General features: G+C 44.3%; 1 protein-coding gene across 1 annotated transcript in view; it reads right to left on the minus strand.

Annotated features, from left to right (window-relative positions):
* The window catches only part of TTC28 (tetratricopeptide repeat domain 28), a 300,310-nt gene that overhangs the window by 39,576 nt on the left and 240,778 nt on the right, over positions 1-19,956 (minus strand). The gene's annotated exons all lie outside the window — the stretch shown is intronic.

Genomic DNA, 19,956 nt, shown 5'->3' on the forward strand with positions numbered 1-19,956 from the left:
ACCACTGACCCACATGGGCCAGGCCCGAGAATATTTTTTCCATTGATTTTTAGAGAGAGTAGAAGGGAGTGGAGGAGAGGGAGATAGAAACAGCGATGTGAGAGGGATACATTGATTGGTTGCCTCCCACAAGTGCCCCAGACTGGGGCTAGGGACCGAACCTGCACCCAGGCATGTGCCCTTGACCAGAATCGAACCCGGGACCCTTTGGTGCGCACAGGCTGATGCTCTAAACACTGAGCAGCAGTGGCCAGGGCATGATGATGGACTTTAAGGCTCAACAAAGAGCAATTTTCCCAAATTGATATATAAGTTTAACATGAGTCCAATAAAAATCTCAACAATTCTGTGTAGCTATAGAGAAGCTGAATCTAAAATTTATATGAAAAGCAAATAAACTAGACCAGGTAACACAATTTAGAAGAAATAGAATGAAGTTGGAGGAACAACACTGCCAGGTTTTAAGACTTACTATACAGCTACAGAAACAAAAATCATGTGGTTTAATAAAAGTATAGACATATAGATCAATAGAACAAAGTAGAGTCCAAAAATAGACCCATTTGGAAATGGCCAATTAATTTCTGACAAAGGTGCAAAGACAATTTAATAGAGAAAGGATAGTCTTTTCAATAAATAGCTTAGGAGCAACGGCATGTCCATATGCAAAAAATAAAAAATAAAAAAAATAACCCACCAATTAACCTTGTAAAATGAACCACAGATTTAACCTCACACCGTATAATTAACTCAAAATGAATCACAGATCCAAATATAGAAGTGTAACACTATAACACTTTTAGAAGAAAACATAGGAGAAACTTTTTGACCTGGGTTGACTGTTCTTAGACATTCCACCAGAAGCATTATCCATAAAGAAGTAACTGATAAAACTAATATAAAAAGTAAAAGCATTTGCTCTGTGAAGGACACTGTTAAGAGAAGAAAAAAACAAGCTACAGACTGAGAGAGAACATTTGCCAACCACGTAACTGCCGAAGGACTCGTATCCATAACATATGAAGGACTTTCACACTCAACGTACAACCAATTCAAAAAGTGAGCATAAGCCTTGAACAATCATCTCACCATATAGAATATAAGATGGCAGGTAAGCACATGAAAAAAATGTTCACTGACATTAACCTTTAGAGAAATGCAAATTAAAACATGACAAGATACCACACTAAACCACACTATCTATTTGAATGGGTCCAATTTTAAAATGCTGATAACATCAGGTGCTGATGAGACAGATTAACTGGAACTGTCAACTGGTGGTAGAGATGCAAAAAGGTAGAGTTATTCTGGAAACTACTTTGCAGTTCCTTATAAAATAACATATATATATATATATATATATTTGCCATCGTCCCAGCAATTTCATTCCTGAATAAATGAATTTATTTACCCTAAATAAATGAAAAAATGAAGTCCGTACAAGCTGGCCTAAGTGCAGGATGGCAGCACAGACCCTGATGAGGGGCTGAGATGAAGGGCTGAGATGGGGGGCTGGGGAGTCCAGCAGGTGGGCAGCCGCTTCCCCATGGTGCCCACCTGCCCCGCTGGCATCTGCTCCTGAGACCGGGGAGAAGTCCAGGCCCTGGTGCTCTGGGGAATATAAATCATGCCATCACAGGCAGGCCCCAAATGCTGCTCACAAGCAGCTTCCCCGGAGAGATGGAAATAGCCCATGAATCAAGCGCCCGGAGCCGTGCCAAAGCTCATCCCATTCTCAGGGACAGGGCTTGGCAAGAGGCTCCAGAGAGGACTTTCATTTGCAAGCACGGCCTCCTGATCTCTCCAAGTACACACTCTTCGTCATCCCTCTGACAGCTGCGGCTGAGCTCCACATAGGCCCACTTTATTTATGTCTCAGCATCCCCTTGCTAACTCATTCTTCCCTGAGCCTATTCTCCCATCCCCATCTCGAGGCTTCTTTTGCACTGATAACCAGTTAGTTGCCAAAGACCAACCACTTGCAGCCCTGAAGCTAGAATGTTCTAGTGCACAGGGCGGTGGGTCGCTCTGTGCGAACTGTGTTACCTGGTCTAGTTGATTTGCCTTTACATATACATTTTAGACTCAGCTTTTGTAGAGCTACAAAAAATTCTTGAGATTTTTATTACAATGATGTTAAACTTATAATTCCATTTGGGAAAAATTGCTGTTCTTATTGAGTCTTAAATTCTACACCACTAGCCCCAGGTCCGATGGAATCAGATCAAAAGCAGAAAAATGCCCTTTCTTTCAAAGCAGAAACCTCTTTACAACTGCTGAAACTTGAGGAAGCAAAAGATAGGGCATTTGCATCTAGGTAATCATTTTGGGCTTCCCAAAAGCGAGAGGCCTGGTCTGACTGTGCCAACAGCCTGTGCCATAGGATTCCAGAGCATGCGTGTCTTGCAGGTATGAAGATGCACAGATGACAAGCACCATGGGCATTCACTGGGCTTTGCATGGCCAGTCTGCCGACAGCTGGGGAAAAACACTTATTCCAGAAGCCACTGAGCAAGAGTCCCTTTGAAATGTCCCATGTAAATTACTTGCCAGCCCCTTTCTGGTTTTTTCATAGTGATTGTAAGTAAATCTTTAAAAAAGACAGAAAGGGAAGGGGGAGCCAGAGCAAAAGCACCCTTTTCCATGGGGTTGTCTCACCAAAGAGAAGAACCCAAGAAACAGAGATGCCAGTGTGAGGCTTTAAAGCAGGAAACCGGTCTCCGTCTTCAGGATGGGAGAAGGCGGCAGTGTCGTAGACAGCTTTGGGGAATCTGCCCTGAACGTCAAGATTCTACTTCTAGAAATTGCCTCCCGGAACCTCAGGGTCACAGGGGCAAGTTCCCAGTGCCAAGTTTATACACAATGACCCCTACTGCTGATTGGACCTGTAGTGACCACCTGCCCTAAGCAGGGCCAAACAGGTTCCTTCTCATAAAAACTTGTGTACTGGGATTCTGGGATTGGCCAGCTCTGTAGGCTTGTGTGAGCAGAAGAGCTGTTTAGGTGGCCACTTCCCACTCTGGGACTAAGAGCATTTTGTTGTTTTAATATATTTTTATTGATTTCAGAGAGGAAGGGAGAGGGAGAGAGAGATAGAAACATGAGTTATGAGAGAGAATCATTGATCAGCTGCCTCCTGCACACCCCCTACTGGGAATCGAGCCCACAACCAGGTCATGTGCCCTTGACTGGAATCTAACCTGAGACCTTGCAGTCCACAGGACGACGCTCTATCCACTGAGCCAAACCAGCTAGGGCACAAGGAGCATTTTTGCATCTCCACTTGCAAACTGAAGGTTTGCAGTAGGAGGTACAAAATGAAGTGGCTGAGCAGCGAAAGAAACTGAGTGCCTGTGGGCCAGGGCCTCCCCACAGCTCTCCTTTTTCAATCTCAGCTTGCCCTTGGACTTTGTGGGACACCTCACCCCCATAACCTCCTATGAACATCCCCTTCTTTGGTATAAGCAATCTTTTGAGAGGGCTGTTGTGGGGGGAGAGGGAGAGAAGGTTGAAAGGCGTCCTCAGCGACCTGTGTGGCCTTATGCAGAAGCCGGTGCCACAGCTGCCCATGTTGCCCAGGTAGCATTCAGACTTGTGGGGCAATACGGGAGGAGGCCAGCAAGTCAGTGGGTAGGAAGAGTATGAGCGCACACTAGAGAAAAATGTGCTAGAATCACCCATAAGAACCATATGAAGACTAGTCTCCCAGAAAACCCTTCTCAGGGGGCCCACCCATATCATATTCCAGCCTTCACAAGCCGAGGGAATGTGGTGCAGCAAGCTCAGACTCCCAAGTCAAATCCACCAGTTCAAATCCACCCAGCAGTACAGTGCCTCCAGCATTCACTGTCCACACTGCCCAAGGGGTATCAGTTTCTTATCACAAAATCAAACTCATTGCCATTCACTTGTCTCTCTGGAAATGCTCATCCTATATAATAAAAGCCTAACATGCTAAGTGTCCAACCATTCATTTGACTGTTCGACCAGTTGCTATGATGCACACTGACCATCAGGGTGCAGATGCTCCCACCGGTAGGTTAGCTTGCTGCTGGGATCTGTCCGATCAGGACTGGGCGAGATGAGCCGGAGCCCTGGAGCCCTCCCCCGTCCCTCCCCAGCCGGCCAACCTCCCGTGGTTCCTCCCTGGTCAGCCCCGATTGGCCCAATTGGGACTAGGCAAGATGGGCCGGACACACCCTGCATGAATCCATGTACTGGGCCTCGAGTATTTAGATGAAACTAGATTTAATTCCTTCCTCCTGTATATCCCTCTAGAAATTGCTTTTCTCAGTAATCAATACTATTACCTAAGAGTTATTTATAGTACAAACCTTCTATTGGTCTGAAGACAAATGATTATATTTACCTGCCAGGAATCTATACACACACACACACACACACACACACACACACACACACACAGCTCTGATCTGTGCTATGGTTGTTAAACTGATAATAAAAGTTCTTTTCTGAAATGCCTTAAGATGATCATTTGAATTAAAAACAAAACAAAAAAGCCTCCAGCCTTTGGGATCCGTTACTGTTGTGCATTTTAACTCAGAAGCATTTTGTGAATCCGCTGCTTATCTCGTGGCCTGGAATGATCTAGTCTGTACTTAAGTGTGAAGAGGAGGAAGCAGGGGTGTTCCCTGGCTATTCTCCCTTCAGTAAACACAGTGATCAAACAAATGAGAAGGTTGTGCTTCCGCTGGCTCAATAGTCAGTGCACATGAAGACAGAAAGACTGTCATCCATCGGAAGGCCCCCTTACTTGGCCTCTTATTTTTGAAATCTTTGCTGAGAAACTGTTGGCAATGGAGTGCTCCCCTAATAATATGATTCTGGAACCTTCTCTACCATCAGTTTGGCTTCGTCACTTCAACAAAGCCCAACTAGACCCCTATGGGCCCTGTGTGTTATAGTGGGAAGAGCCAGAGCCGCCGTCTGGGACACTTACGTTTGAATCCTGGGGGACCACTGCCTTGTATGTAAAGTGGGATAACCACAGGATTGATGAAAGGATGGAAGTCTAGCCCCCGTGGAACCTGGGAGGCACTCAATGACTCCTCCTTTTCCAATTCTATGAACACATGTGTGATGGATGAGAATGAGATACACACCCCGCCACACGCCCAGATACATCCCGGAGAGAAAGTCACCCAACTACACAGAACTGCTCTGAGCACTAAATGAGAACATCGGGGACCCCGTGGTAAAAAGCAGACCGTGGCCATGAAAGTTATCGTTGTGTTGTTCTTACACGTGTGGGACTTTTTAGCCAAACCAGCATTTAGCAGCAACGTGTGGTTTCCTTGGTGAAAACGCTGAACACTAGGAAAAAATAGGATGGTGACAATCTTGTTTACCTTCGTTTAACTCTAGAAATAAAACATAAATGTAAATATTTAAATTGGTTCACAAGGTAGCCAAGTGACAATGTGAAGCCATGCTCCCAGCGTGTGGCCTGGAAGCCTGTGCGATAGTTCTACCTGGGGAAGTGGGTGTGCCTGTATATGTGCGTATAGGAACACGTCAAAATGAGACCTTACCTGCGGTGCGAGCACCATGGACGTCAGCCATTAAGGGACAGGCACCTTCCCCAGCTCCCTACATGCAGACGGACACAGGAAATGGCTGTAAGAACCCGCCCCAGGACTCTGCATCCCCAGCTAGATCAGGGGTCAAAGAGGGCCCAGAGAGAAGGGAGTGAGGAGACTGGTGAGGAGAGTTCTCACGAGGTAGCTACCCCGATATAGTGTACCCCCCCCTGCACCATTTTGGGCAAAGAGTAAAGGGCACCTCTCCTGCCTCAAGCCTGGCGGGAGATGTTTTCATGGGGGTACCCTTCAGCCTAGGAGGGGAGCTGACACGCAGACACATGGGTGCGGGGCAGGAGAGGCGACTCACAGTCAAGACCCTCCATGTCCTCTCAGAGGAGGGGCACTTGAGACGAGTCGAGGTGGGGATGACAGAGTGGGGTATTTAGGGAGAGGAAACAGATACTGCAAAAGGATAGAGGTGACATTAACATAAAATACATACATATTGTCAGACTGATCTCCCTAAGACCAGCTCCCCGATTAGGCGTTACCTGCATGGGTGCTGCAGACGCTGTCCTAGAAGACAGAGGGCAAACGCGTGGGGCCCAGGACCACTGTCACTCAGCACCAGTCCATTGGTCTACCTCCCACCACGGCCTAGACAGCCTGCTCCGCCCAAACCCGGGCACCCTCCAGTTCACGAACATACCTCCCCGCCCCCCCCCCGCCCAGCTTTGCTCTGGCCCTGCCCTCGACTTGGACGCCCCCTTTACATCAACCTGACCCGCCTACGCTTATGGGAATGATGCCTCTCCCGCAAATCCAGCTCAGATGTCTTTCACTGAGAACGCCTCCCCTGACCCTCTGACAAAATGGAGCTCTCCCTCCTCTGCACACCTCCAGGGAGACAACTCCCACGCTTCAGTCACAGAGGCCTTGCAGCTGAACCCCTCGCTGCATGGACAGGTGTGGATGTGGGGGCCCTTCTCACATCTCTGGTCCTCACAAGGCCTAATGCAGGGCAGATCTTGGTGCTGGCTGGGTGGCTGCAAAAGGACTACCCAGGGCCTCTGTGGGCTCCCCCAGCACCTGGGGGACTCGCCCCCACAGCAGCACAGCACCACCAATGCTGCCGTGAAATGCTTTCATGTACAAAGCCCACCACACAGGTTGGCTCAGTCCCCCTCCCAGGAGAACAAATCCATCCTTGGGAAAACAAGCGTGCACTCTGAGCAAGCAGGGCCTGCACAGAAACTGAGTGCCTTTCTTCTACTTCCTTCCTAGAACCTTGAACTTTTCTCCTGTGAGGTGACCAGAGAAAGGGGGGATTGTTGAGGAATGTTTTTAAAGCAGAGCTGGGCTTTTAGGGCAGATTTCTGGAGCACTGGAGGATGCAGCACCCCTCGGAGGCTGGTCCCAAATCCATGGCCCTTTCTAGAACCGGCTGTGGCTATTCCTCTCCCCACCCTGGTTGGGGACCGTGTAAGGGCTCACGGATGCCCTGCTTCACTTCATCATGGGCATGTGCGCGTGTGCGCGTGTGTGCAGAGGGTGGAGTGGTGAGTGTGTGCATTTGTGAGGGTGTGTAGTGTGCCCACCATGGGAGGGGATGTCTGTGAGGGGTATGTGGTGTGAGAGCAGCTCTGAGCCGCCTCCTGGGCATCTGGAATGAGGTCCCTTTCTTATCTGTAGGGCCTCCCACTCCCAATCCGAAGGGCAATGGAGTTGACACATGTTATTAATAACAACAGAAGCCAATAACTGGGTGCCAGGGCCCTTCTGGCATCAATCCTTGCAGCACAGCGAGGAGGTGGCTCTTAGCATCTTGGTGAAAGATGTTTAGGGGGAGACTCTGGGAGTTCAGGGACCTGTCCAAGGCGCCACCGGTACTAAGCAGCAGGATGGGCTTGAACTCGGGCCACTACTCCAGCCTCCGAGGGCTCCGAAGTGCCTGATGCAGGGACACGTTTCCTAAAGGCAATCGGGACCGAGAAGCCCAAAGTCCACGGAAGAGGTTTTATATACGACCTCAGCCCTCTTGGCGGCGGCGGCTCCCCATACGCTCTGCATGCCTTCTCACTGCAGTTGACTGTGTTCTTGTGCAAAACAGAGGCTATTATACCTGAAAATGGTCTTCACAGATCCCCACGAGGCCCGTTTCCCTTGTCCACTACAAGCCAAGAAAGGTTTCTGGGAGGAACATCTGCATACATGATCATTTAAGAGCATTTAAATGGTGGGAGCAGCATGAAGGTGAAGGGTGGGGTATGGGCATATATTTTACTCGCTGTTAAAGGGAGACCTGCCTGAGTCAGTCTTTAAAGAATTTTGTTTGCTGCAACTGCATGAATACAAGTTATCTTAGAAAGCCAAATGACCCCTTTAACAAACGAAAAAGAAATGAGGGTGTAGGATAATGAGAGTATTATAGCAAAGCTCCTGCCTACCGTGTCTGCCTGTAATGGGAGTCCTGCAGCCAACCCTGCATGGGCCCTGGGAGAGTGCCCTCTGAGTTGTTATAAATGCCACCGGCGCGGACATGTCATCATGAAAATGCACGTTCTGATGCAACGTGAGCCCCTTAGTGAGGAACACTGGAGGGCTGTGTGGCAGTGCTATTTATAATCCTCTGAATCCAGGTAAATTACACACATTTGACATTTCTATGCAAATAATCTCACCAAGAACTACCAAACCTCGTGTACTTGTATGGCTAATGAGAGCACTTATGAACAGAGGAGTCAAGGTGTGGCTCAGTGCTAGGGAAAGGCTGTGGGGAGGAGGGGGAGGGAGTTCTTTATCCTGTGGGTGCAGTCGCTACAAGAGTGGGTGACTTCTAAAATCACCCCCATGCCTTCCATCTTTTGTAACACCGATAAGTTAAAATGGAAGCAAGAATCAAGAGGGAATGTGAATCCTATGCTTCCCAGAGAAACTGTGGACAGTCTCTGGCTGCTCCGCTCTCTGTGATGTTTTGAATCATCATTATTTGTTACTGTTTAAATTGAGTCTTTGTTTCCAGAGAAGGTGCCCAGAAACACTGGTTTTCTGAAACAAGTCAAAGTGCTATAGGGTTTCCCTTTGTTAATATTGAAGCATTTACCTCTGGGGAGAACCTGTTCACGTCCCCTCTCTCTAACGCATATTTCCTTCTCTCTCTAACTGGACTTTCTGAAAGGATCCGTGTCCCTTTCTATTCCAGATGCTGGCGACACAGCACTGTACAAAAGCCACTGGCTAGTATGGTTCATGTCTTTTTCTGCCACATTAACCCGGGAGGGGGTTTAACAGCTCGAAATTTTGAAAAGATGTTGTCAAGTCATCAAAGCCCCCAAATGCAACTTAAATGGTTATTAGCTAGTGGGAAACGGCCCCTGAATTCTAATACTCCATTTAAATAACAACAATAAAGAAAATAATAACAATAACGGTAAACTCCATGCCTTCGAAGCCTTGATTATAGGCTATCACCCATAGGCCACACAGTCCACAGCTAATTCATACAGGGCTTGGGGGCGAGGGCGCAGATTTTGGCTGGTGGGCACGCCTGATTTTGCAGCTGGCCAGCAGGGGTCGCCCAAGTCATAGCAGCTAAATCGAAGCTTCCATGACATCGTGGATAATTCCTTTAAACAATCCAAAGCATAGACAAAAGAGCCAAGGGGGTTCTTTGCTCTATTAAAAGCCCTGAGACATATGCATTTGCCAAATGGAAAGGTGCAGAATTAATTGAAAAGGAGATGGAGTCTGTATTCCTCAGCTCCCTTGGGGGTTTTATAATTAATAAATATTTGTAAAGCCTTTGATAAGTATAAAGTACCATATATGTGCTAAACAAAACAAGCTTTTGCAGGCATCAGAATGTACTTGCAACACATCCTGTATTAGATCAAAAGACATGAAAGCTAAGAAACAGAGAAATGATAATAGTGCCATACAGCGATCCTTTTCCATGTGCCAGACCACTGCTTTCATCACAATGACCCATCAAGTATATATTGTTATTATTATTCCCATTAAATAGGTTTTTGTTAAAAGCCCCTTAAAACTCTGAGATTCAGTCACTTGCCCCAGGAAGCCCAGCCAGTGAGAAGAGCCCTCATTGAAACTGGGCTTCACACCCAACTCTTCCCAACCCCCAAACTGATGCTCTCTCTTCAGCCCATTGCATGGCCAGCAAAACAAAATGTACGAATTCCTTATGCCAGGGATTCCCTAAAGGAAGCACTGCCATAGGAAAAAAAAAACACCCAGCCATTTTCAGGCATAATTAATGAAGTACAAATTGTATAAGTAATACCAAAAAAAATGAGTTGACTATGGGGCTTCTAAAATAATGTCTCAAGTGCTTTTATTTCCTTATGTATATTTAATACTCCATAAAATGTCTTCAGATATGAAAATTATAGTAAATATGTTCTGCAGTCTTAATTGCTAAACGATTACAAAGTAACTAAACAAGAGGTGGCAGGTTGCCCTGTGGCTTTATTCATCTCTTTCCAGAGAGCAGCCAAATCATAAAGTCTTCTCCGCCACAACAGGTTTCTATGGTTACGCGAGAAGTAAATATATTATATGTCCTGTGCGACGTGAAAGGACCAGCCAGGCGCCGTGTGTGCAGCAGACCCCCAGAGGGAGAGCGCTCATGTAGATGGCCCTCCACAGCCAGCTTAATATTTGTTTCTAGGTTTACAGCAGGGAAGGAGCGGGAAAAAAAGCTGTTGGTGCTGGAGAGACGGTCTGCAGAGCTGGTGAATGTATCGGCATGTTGGTCACAAAGAAATGCACAGAATGAAATGGCTTCTGCTGTTTCAGCCTGGAGAACAGGCCTCCGTGAGCCTTTATCCATCATCCCCCTCGACCAGAATGGCCTATCTGCTCCCACTGGGCATCTGCACAGAGCCTGCATGGACCAAAATGACGCTGCTGGTGGTCTCTTTTATTTTTTAACCTTTAAGAAGCATAACTTGATGGTCACTGCTGAGAAACCAAATAGGAAAAGTAGTTTCCATTCAGGACAGGACGGGGAGGAGAAATGCCGCCTCTGAGCCCAGGATTTACGTTCATCATGAGAAGCGACATGTTGCAATCATCTGCGTCGTTAAGACTCGGGATAGAATATTGGAAAATCCAAATTCAAAGAGCTAGGGTAATAACAAGTTAGGTTTATGCATAAATCTACTTTTATTGCATAAACTGCAAAGTAATGTTAAATGGAGAAGTGCTGTTACTCATTAAATGGAATCTCAAACCCTGAACTCTGGTCTCCCCTGTTTAACTCAGAAGTGTTTCACAGACCGCCTGCCTTGACTACACATATTCCAGGGGCCCTGATATCCAAAAAGATAGTTATGGGGGCAGCTACATGTCTTTTTTCCTTTGTAATGATTAGATGAAAGGAAGGACAGGCGAAGAATTCCTAGGACAGAACAAAGCAAGCTCTTCTGGGGAGAGAGTTTTTACCCAAAGAGAGTGCTCAGCAACATCACTTGGAGCAAAAGCAATGCTTTTTGTTTTTAAGGTTTTTAGAATATATTAAGCAATTCTTCTTTTAAATATAAATGCATTCTGATGCCTGTTATCCAAACCCCTAGTGCATTTACCCAGTCAATGGGGATGATCTGGGTTAGGAAAATAACAGGCCCTTGTTAGGAGAAGGAGAGCCGCATGTGTTGGGTACCTGGCCCTCCCGGAGAGAGAGGAAGGAGGCTGGTTTCCTCAGCTGTCTTCCAAGGTTCAGCAACGTGGTGAAGACAGGAATGGAGAGGGAACGGTGAGCTGGACCAAAGGGAAGGCTCTGGTGACCCCAGGGCAGTCCCACGCGCAGCAGAACCCCTGCCGGAATGAGGCCTCCTAATGGGCAGTTTGGACTTATTTGAAGACACGGAAATACAGGCTGAGGTGGTGCCAAGGGTCCCTCCTGGGGTTGGGGCCATCTCAGCTGCTACTATCTGCCCCCAACACATTGCAAAACCAACATTTTCGGGCTGAAATATGGGATTCCAAATGTGTCATTTGGATTTCATTTTAAAACTAAAAGGACTTGAGCCTGCCTTTGGCCCAGATAAAAGGAACAGGGGGTCAGGACCAAATCAAGGATGAGATAAGGGTGTTGCCAAGGACAGAGCAGAGAGGGAATGGTGATGGCTTCCAACTCATCCACTCACCAGTTTGTCCTCCTTTTTGTCATGTGATAATCCTGATGTGCAGCCAACACCCACTGTGGGCTCCCCTCTAGTACATATCGGCTGCCATCTCCAGTCCCCAGCTCAGTCACTCTATACCCTTGGAATGTTCCACCCTCTCTTTAGACAACCCACATCTCTCCCCACCAATAAGCTCCGCTTAATAGTTACCTCCTCTAGGAAGGCAATCTCTCTGACTAATCCCAATTGGTTTTGAACAACCAGATCCTTTCATCTAACTTTTAGCATTTAAGGTTTTGATTACATAAAACCTAAGATCGCTTCCAGCTCTAACATGTTATCCAGAGTTCAACAGAATAGCTGAAAGAGCACCCACAGTAAAGACAGGGTGTCTGTCTCTGAGTCCAACGTGCTGCTGGAGCGATATCCCCAGCCCTTCTTGTGGTTTAAACGACATCTCCTTGATAACTAGTGATGTTAAGTATTTTTTATGTATCCACTGCCATTCACATAACTTTTTGTTCAAATCTCTCCCCATTTTCAAATTGGATTGTTTGCTATTTTATTACCAAGTTGTAGAGTTCTTTACCTATTATGGGTACCAGTCTTTTGTCATATATATGATTTGCAGTTTGATTATTCATTTTCCTCATGATGTCTTTTGAGGAGCATAAGTTTTAAATTGTGATGAAGTCTAACTTACACGTTTTTTTCTTTTATGGCTATTGTTGTCTATGACCTATCTACCCCAAGTCAGGAAGATATTCTCCTATGGTTTCCTCTAAAGCTTTATAGCTTCAGCTATTATGTTTAAGTCTACAATCCATCTTGAATTGATTTTTCTGTTTGGTATGAGGTAAGAGTAGAGGTTCATTTTTCCTCCTACAGATACCTAGTTATTCCAGCAACATTTGCTGAAAAGACTTTCCTTTCCCCCACTAGATTGCTTTGGTGTCTTTGTTGAAAACTCAAATGACCATATATGTGTGGGTCTATTTCTGGTACTCTATTCTGCTCCATTGATCTTATCAATTCTTATGCACCACACTGTCTTGATTGCTATAGCTTTAAAGTAAGTCTTGGAGTCAAGTAGTGTAAGTGCTCCAACTTTGTTTTTCTTTTTCAATATTGCTTTGGACATTTTAGGTCAAGGATTAGCAAACTTTTTTTTTTAGGGTCAGACAGCCATATGGTATCTGTCATATACTCAACACTGCTATTGCAGCATGAATATAGCCAGACAATATATAAATAAATGGGTGTGGCAGTGTTCCAATAAAAGTTTATTTACAAAACTGCAGCTGGTTCACAGGCCTTGGTTAGTGAACCTCTGTGCTAGGTTCTTTGCTCTTCCTTATAAATGTTAGAACAACTTACCAAGTTGGGATTATGATTGATATTGTGTTGAACTAATAAATAATTTGGGTAGAGTTGACATCTTAACAATATTGAGTCTTCCTATGTTTATACAGTAAAGTAGATTGACTGATTTTGGGGATGTTAAACCAGCCTTGCATTCCTGGGATAAACCCATGGGCTACGCATATATGCATTATAAATTCCCCAGTAAATTTCTCCCATCCATCCCCCAATCCCTACCTTCCCTCTGAAATTCATCAGTCTGTTCCATGCTTCTATGTCTTTGGATCTATTTTGTTCATTAGATTCCACATATGAGTGAGATCATGCAATACTTAATCTTTCTCCAACTGTCTTCTTTCACTTAGCATACTACTTTCCAGGTCCATCCATGCTGTTGCAGATGGTAAGAGTCCCTTCTTCTTGACAACCATGTAGTATTCCCTTGTGTAAATGTACCACAGCTTGAATTTTTAAATGTAAGTTTTTCACCAAATTTGGGGATATTTTGACCACTTTTTCTTCAAATATTTTTTCTATGTAATTCTCTCTCCTTTTTTTTTCTTGAATTCTAATTGCATGCATGCTAGATTTTCTTTCTTCCAAGTTTTGACACTCCTCCAGAATCTGTTTGCTTCTGTTCACTCTCTAGTACCTTCCCATGACTGGCATAAGATTTTAGTTATTTGTGAGAGGAGCTAAGTCCCGGAAGGAGCTTGTTTCACCGTACTGCAAGTAGAGCCACTGCAATACCCATTGTTGCGTAACATGCCATGGGTGCTTCACCATGTTACCTGTCTGCTCTACCAGCGATAGAGGCTCCGGTTGACTCTGACTCCCCCAACACATACACCACAGTCCTTTTCCCATGTCTTTGTGGAGGGAAGGCATCTGGATGAAGACACCGCCCCAAGTGAAAGCAAAGAGGTAGGCAGGTGAACGGGCATTTGAGGAGATGGAGAGACCAGCATGGCTTTGGGGAGGCATGGGAGAAGCAGGAGAGTTGTGGTTTGGGAGGGCTCCTGTGCCGGCAGAGAGTTTGTTGCCCTGAATTACACAGAGACTGGGGTCCAGGATTCTGGTTTGTTCATCTTTTTAAGCCCAGATCTGACAGGATATGAACGGGCAGGGTTGGGGATGGATGTGAAAGAACTGACATGGGCATATTACTTTTTCTGTGGATGAAGGAGGGATGCAATATTATTGATGATCACTTTAAATGTAGTTTGAAAGGCTGCTCCTCAGAAGACTGGAGAGGAAGGAGTGGAAGGAATGTACTAGAACTCCACGTCTGTGGGTTTGGTGTCTTGGGAGGCTGGTGGTATCACTGACACACAAATCAGAGGGAAAAGGATGACTTCAGGCTTGGATGGAGTCTCTAAATAACTTCTCCAACTTCAGACCTCTCTGATTCTCTGTTTCCAAGTGTGGTTTCATGATCATGTTATTTATGTTCTAAAGCTAATGTGTGTGGCTGCTATGCTTTCAACTTGATGGTAACATCCTGAAAGCAAGAAGCAAGCTTTTACTTCTTTAATATTCGATGGCATTTTTAACAGAGGTTGGCACTTGACTTTTTCATCTTTTAATAACTGTTCATAATCAAGACCCATAAGTATTTGCTGGATCTTTAAATAAATAAAATATGTGTGTTGTGGAGATAATAACCATTCTGGTCTGGGCACCCAATCTGGAGATGATCACTGCTTGGCCAAAACAGGTACAGATCTGGGTTTGAATTCAAGTTCTACCACTTTTAGTTGTATAACCACTGGCAGTTTACTTAATCTCTCCAGGCCTCAGTTTCCTCAACTGTAAAATGGGTCGATATCATCCCCCTCACAAAGTTGTGTGGCATTAAATGGCATATATAAAACACCTAGTACAATGCCTGGGACAAAGAAGGGCTCGGAGGCTAGTTATATTGAGATATTTTTCTCAGTATAGGTCTTAAACAACCCTGCACAGTAGTGCTTCCAATATTTTGTTGAAAGTGAGAGACAAAAGTATTTCTAAAATCAGAACAGGTTCCATTTACAGCTCAAAATATACAATAATGGAAAACCCGCCCACAATCAGGCTTGCACCACTGGAAGAAGTATGGCACAAAGGGAATCAGTAGGACATCTCTAGTCTAATTCAGCCAGATTAACTGTACCACATAATGAAAGGCACTTACTTTCTCTTCACCTCAGTTTTCTGAACTGTAACATGGAGATAATATCTGCTCTTCTCTATTTTCTAGCTTGTAGTATGGGTAAAATGAGACATAGAATAAATATATTTTACTACTATAAAATATCATGTAAAATTAATATTTTATTGTTAAAATAAAAATATAGTGAACCAATAGGAGATGCATATAAGAGCTCTCAGTGCATCAATGCATCATTTTGATTCATTATGCATAGAAATGTGTGGTTTTCCTATCGCATCCAGAAACCAACAACGCCTCTGGTATTCCAGCCAGGCCACCCCCCTCGCACAGCGTCTTGGCAGCAGCTGCTAAACCTCACTGGGCCAGCCAGGACATACTCTTACCACGCCGGGATATTTCCTTTCAGTGATTATGGACACACGTTCTCTTCCCAAAGTGGCATATGCAAGGGTAATTATACTCCCACCAAGATGAGATTCTCCCAAAGAAGGAAGTGAAAACCCGTGGATGCCGAAGAAAGTACTGGTGCCTCTGCCGCAGCTCACAACCTACATACTTAGCCCTCCATTCTTTCCCCGCGGACGTCGTGAATGCGCCGAGGCCACCGAGCATCTTTAACCTAAGCACACTGGCATTCCTTCCAGACTGTTCAGCCACAATGATATTATTATTTTTCCTAAAATGATAGGGTCAACAAGGGTCAGGCATGCTAACTTTGATCATTTTTCATTTAAGAAAACACCCTATAAGGCCAAAATAATTGAATAAAACATGTTTCTCTATGGTCAAAGTGAGGGCCAGCGAGCTCCTTTGTCAGTTCTGATGCTGCTGTATTTAAAGACAGCTGAAGTGTCATAGCCTTGTCTGCCCTTCAGAAAAAGGAGACCATTCTTTTAACTGTTTTCTTTTTTATTTGTTTTTACTAGCACTATGACAGAAGCATTTTATTTTAATTCTCAATTATAGTGACAGCCTCAGTGTAGGCTGTCACTGAGTCAGGCCTGGCTGTGTCAGGTGGATTTAAAGAGAAGGGATTTTGGTTTGGACTGTATACAGCCCAAACATTTCCTGTCCCCCTGAACATTTATTCCGAATAGGTAATTTCTGCCAAAACAATCAAAGACGTTACTAGGAAATGTACATATTTTATACTTGACTTACTCTTACAGCATTTGCTGGACCAAATCAGAATACTAATTTTTCAGTTTTCTCTAGAACTAGAAAGAGCCTTCACTATTGTATTCCTTGCTTGAAAGCAGATGCTCAACATGACTTTTAAGTGTCCAGCAGGTTTTTTAAATGGTTCTCTTTCCCCCCATTAAAATAACAGGCCACATAGAATATTTAACTCAAGGCCTCAGAGACAACAGGACAAAATGATCTTGAGTCCTCGGTGGACAATTTGGACCGTGTGTCCTTTCTCAAATGCAAACCTCCTGCCCTGGCTACAGGACAACACCTCCACCTCTGTGGCCACACCCAGCACCTGGTCCCTTTGCACCTCTCGTCCTGTTTCTAGGCGTGCTGGGGCCAAAGTCCTCCCCGTACCTCACATCCCCATTGTGCTGCCCCCCTCCACCTTCCTGCAGTGGCAGCTGTCCATCGCCTGCAGCTGGTGCTGCACCCTCCACCTCGGTTTCATGCTGCCTCGTTGGCCCGGCAAAAGCCACTGTACTTCACATGCAGCTCGAGCAGCACCTCAACAGGAAGTCTCTCCTGACTGAGGCCTCCCCAGGTACAAGAGGCCCCTCCGACCTCTGTGTGCCTCCCGCTTCTCTCACAATAACTGGTAGTGGCAACTACAGGAAGGCTTCTTAAGTGCACAACTCTATCCTCCTGCTTTCCAGGCATTATTTTATTGCTACAAAAACTCCATGAGATGAAACTGCTTGTTCAAAGATCATGCAACTAGTAAGGGGCAGAGACCAGATTAGGGGTATTTGCTTATCATTTCTCTATTAGACCGAGAGTTCCTTACGACAGGAAATCTATTGGTTTCATCTCTGTAGAGGGACAGACACACAGTATGAATGCTTGACAAATGTTTGCTGAACAAACTGAACAAATAAGTGAATGGATGGATGGATGAATGTCTCAATAATTAGTTTTCTTACCAATTAGACTGCAATATCTCTTATAATATGAAATACTGAAAATTCCAACTGCAAGAGAATAAAGATTTGGGAGTTTGGTGGGGCAGGTCAAGTTGTTATCCATCATAAATGAATGTCAGACCTTTGTTAATCTTACACCTGTGCTTCTGAGAGTCTCTATTCCTGACCCCGCAAACCTACTGGCATGTGAGCTCTGCAGTAACAAGAAATGTGTCTATTCTCTAAACTTTGGGGTCCAGAACAGTGACTGGCATTTTGGGGATACTCAGCAAATAGCTGCTAAATAAATAAATGAATAAAAGAGTGACTAGATAAAAGATTTCAAATTCTATTTAGACACAAGGCTAACTTACTTGGAAAAGTACTTCTAAAATTGTCCACACTATATTCATTCCAAACACTTCACAGCTGTTCTTTTAAGAGTTGTATCACACTAAGTGACATCTTCTTTATTTCTTCTTTTCTACCTTTTTCATATCCCATTTTGATTGAAACAACTACAGATTTTTCCTGGATTCCACATGCCCAAGCTATGTAGAAGTAGACCAGTTTATTCATATATTTTTTTATATTTACCTCACCTGAAAGTTTAGTGATACACAGAAAATAATTCAGAACGGCACTGTTGTAGCTCAAATTCCATTCTATAAATACTGTTATAAACTCCAGGCAACACCCACATGTCTCAAACATAGGAAAAGCTCCATTATGATAAAAAATTTTGCATGAGGCTTGCCAAATCTAACAAGAGCTTATCCACAGTAAATACTTGCCTCTTAAGAGAGACAAATGGCTTTTCAGAAAGAGCAGTGGGTTGGAGCCTAGAGGCCTGGGTTCAAGTTCTGACTTTATTCTTTATTTATGTGATCACAGGTCAGTCTTTGAGGCTCAATTTCCTTGTCTCAAAAAGAAGGATTTTAACAGTTGTCATGTTCATCTCAAAGTGCTACTGTAAAGATGAACTAAGGCATTATATGCAGAGACGCCTGGTAGATGTTATCTGAAGTACCACACATATAACAGGCGGTATTATTATTGTTAGAGCTGATACTTCATTCAGGGCTCCACACACTTTTCTTTTCCTCTTTTCTAGTCCCCGTGGGCAAAGGGTTTAAAACTCTGATGTCTCTAGTACTTTTAAACTGCTTCTCTCTTTCAAATGAAGTCAAATATACAACAGATCCAAGTCTGTTTCAAGGTTGAGCTAAAATCACCAAAGCAATTATTTAGGGAGAGTTCAGGGAATTGTATGTAAGATTAAATGATCAGTTTAATGTTTGAGTGGAAAATAGGTAAATTCTCAAGGACTGCTGAATTACATCTTTCATGGTATGTCTTGATATGAACTATTTTCATTTCAAGAACTATCCAGGGTAATGAAGAATTTATTTTTTGAAAATATTCTTCAAGCCAAAGGAATTTTATTTCTCAATGAGAAACCATTCTCCTTGCTCTCGAGTTCACTACATTCAGATTGTTTAAATGATGTATTAGACTACACTGTGACAGAATGTTTCTCTACTTTTTCATCTTGTGTATTTTTCTACATTTTTCTTTCCTCCACTTTACGGCTGAGGCCAGTGGAGAATACCCAGTACTGGGAGACTCAGCAGAAGTTTCCAGAAGGGGAGGAGAGAAGTCTACTAAATTTCCAAAGGGACACCAGAAGTCTGGACAGGCAGTGAATGAGTCATTTTCTGTCTGTCTGGTCTTTTTCTCCTCCTCAAACAAGTTCATTTGAAAGTAGCAATTCTGGAGCCCCGAGAGGCACGCTGGCACTGTGTGTGTGAGAAGCCCTTTCCAAAGCCCACCTTTGAAGTTCAGTCCCATCTTTTAACTGGCTGTGAATCCCTGACAACTCATTGGGTGGCTCCGAGTTTCAGCTTCCTCTATTACACACGTCTAGTGAGTGTGTACACCTGTGTCTAACACATGCAAAATGGCCAACAGGGCCATTTCTCTCTTCCTTGTCCCAAAAGAAGCACTCTGGGAGGTTCCAAGCAATCTGGGAGTCAGGGTTAAAACACAAGCCATTAACTTGGCACAGTCGAGCACCGAGTAAGGCATCTTATGCATCTTGGTTTATTAATATTATTTAGTAGAAAAAGATGAATTCAAAGGTGTCCGTCTACTGAGAAACCCTCTACCATGGAAAACTCATATTTTAAAGAATCTGGATTCTATTGCCTGTTTAGCTCATTTTCGAAGACAAGTTAGACAAATATCTTTTTTCCTCCTTGTAACTTTCATCCAACTATAATTCTCTATCTCTTTTAAACTTAGCCATTTCCACACCACAATCCTAAGTCCTTACTCACTATAAACTATGCTGAGCTTTTATCTCGAGGACTTAAAACTCAACATTGAACCAAAGTAGGAGGAAGCAGACAAGAAGAAAAATACAATAAGGCATTAGCTCATGCTTGATTGAAAGAAAGTCTGCACGCACACACTCTATCCTCTGGTTCTTTTTCATTTCAGTCTGGAGTTATCCTAGTTTGCTATTCTGTGTCTTTCTTTTAAAATGCTCTTGCCTTGTACATAGCCAGACCAATTCTAGCATTGATCAGAAACTTACCTAGCTTCAGCTTTCACATAATTATGAATAGACAGTGTTTATATGGGGTGGGGGGGGA

The sequence above is a fragment of the Myotis yumanensis genome, unplaced genomic scaffold (assembly GCF_028538775.1).
Source record: "Myotis yumanensis isolate MYYU_CA2020_CCGP unplaced genomic scaffold, mMyoYum1.0.hap1 SCAF_19, whole genome shotgun sequence".
Classification (NCBI taxonomy): Eukaryota; Metazoa; Chordata; class Mammalia; order Chiroptera; family Vespertilionidae; genus Myotis; species Myotis yumanensis.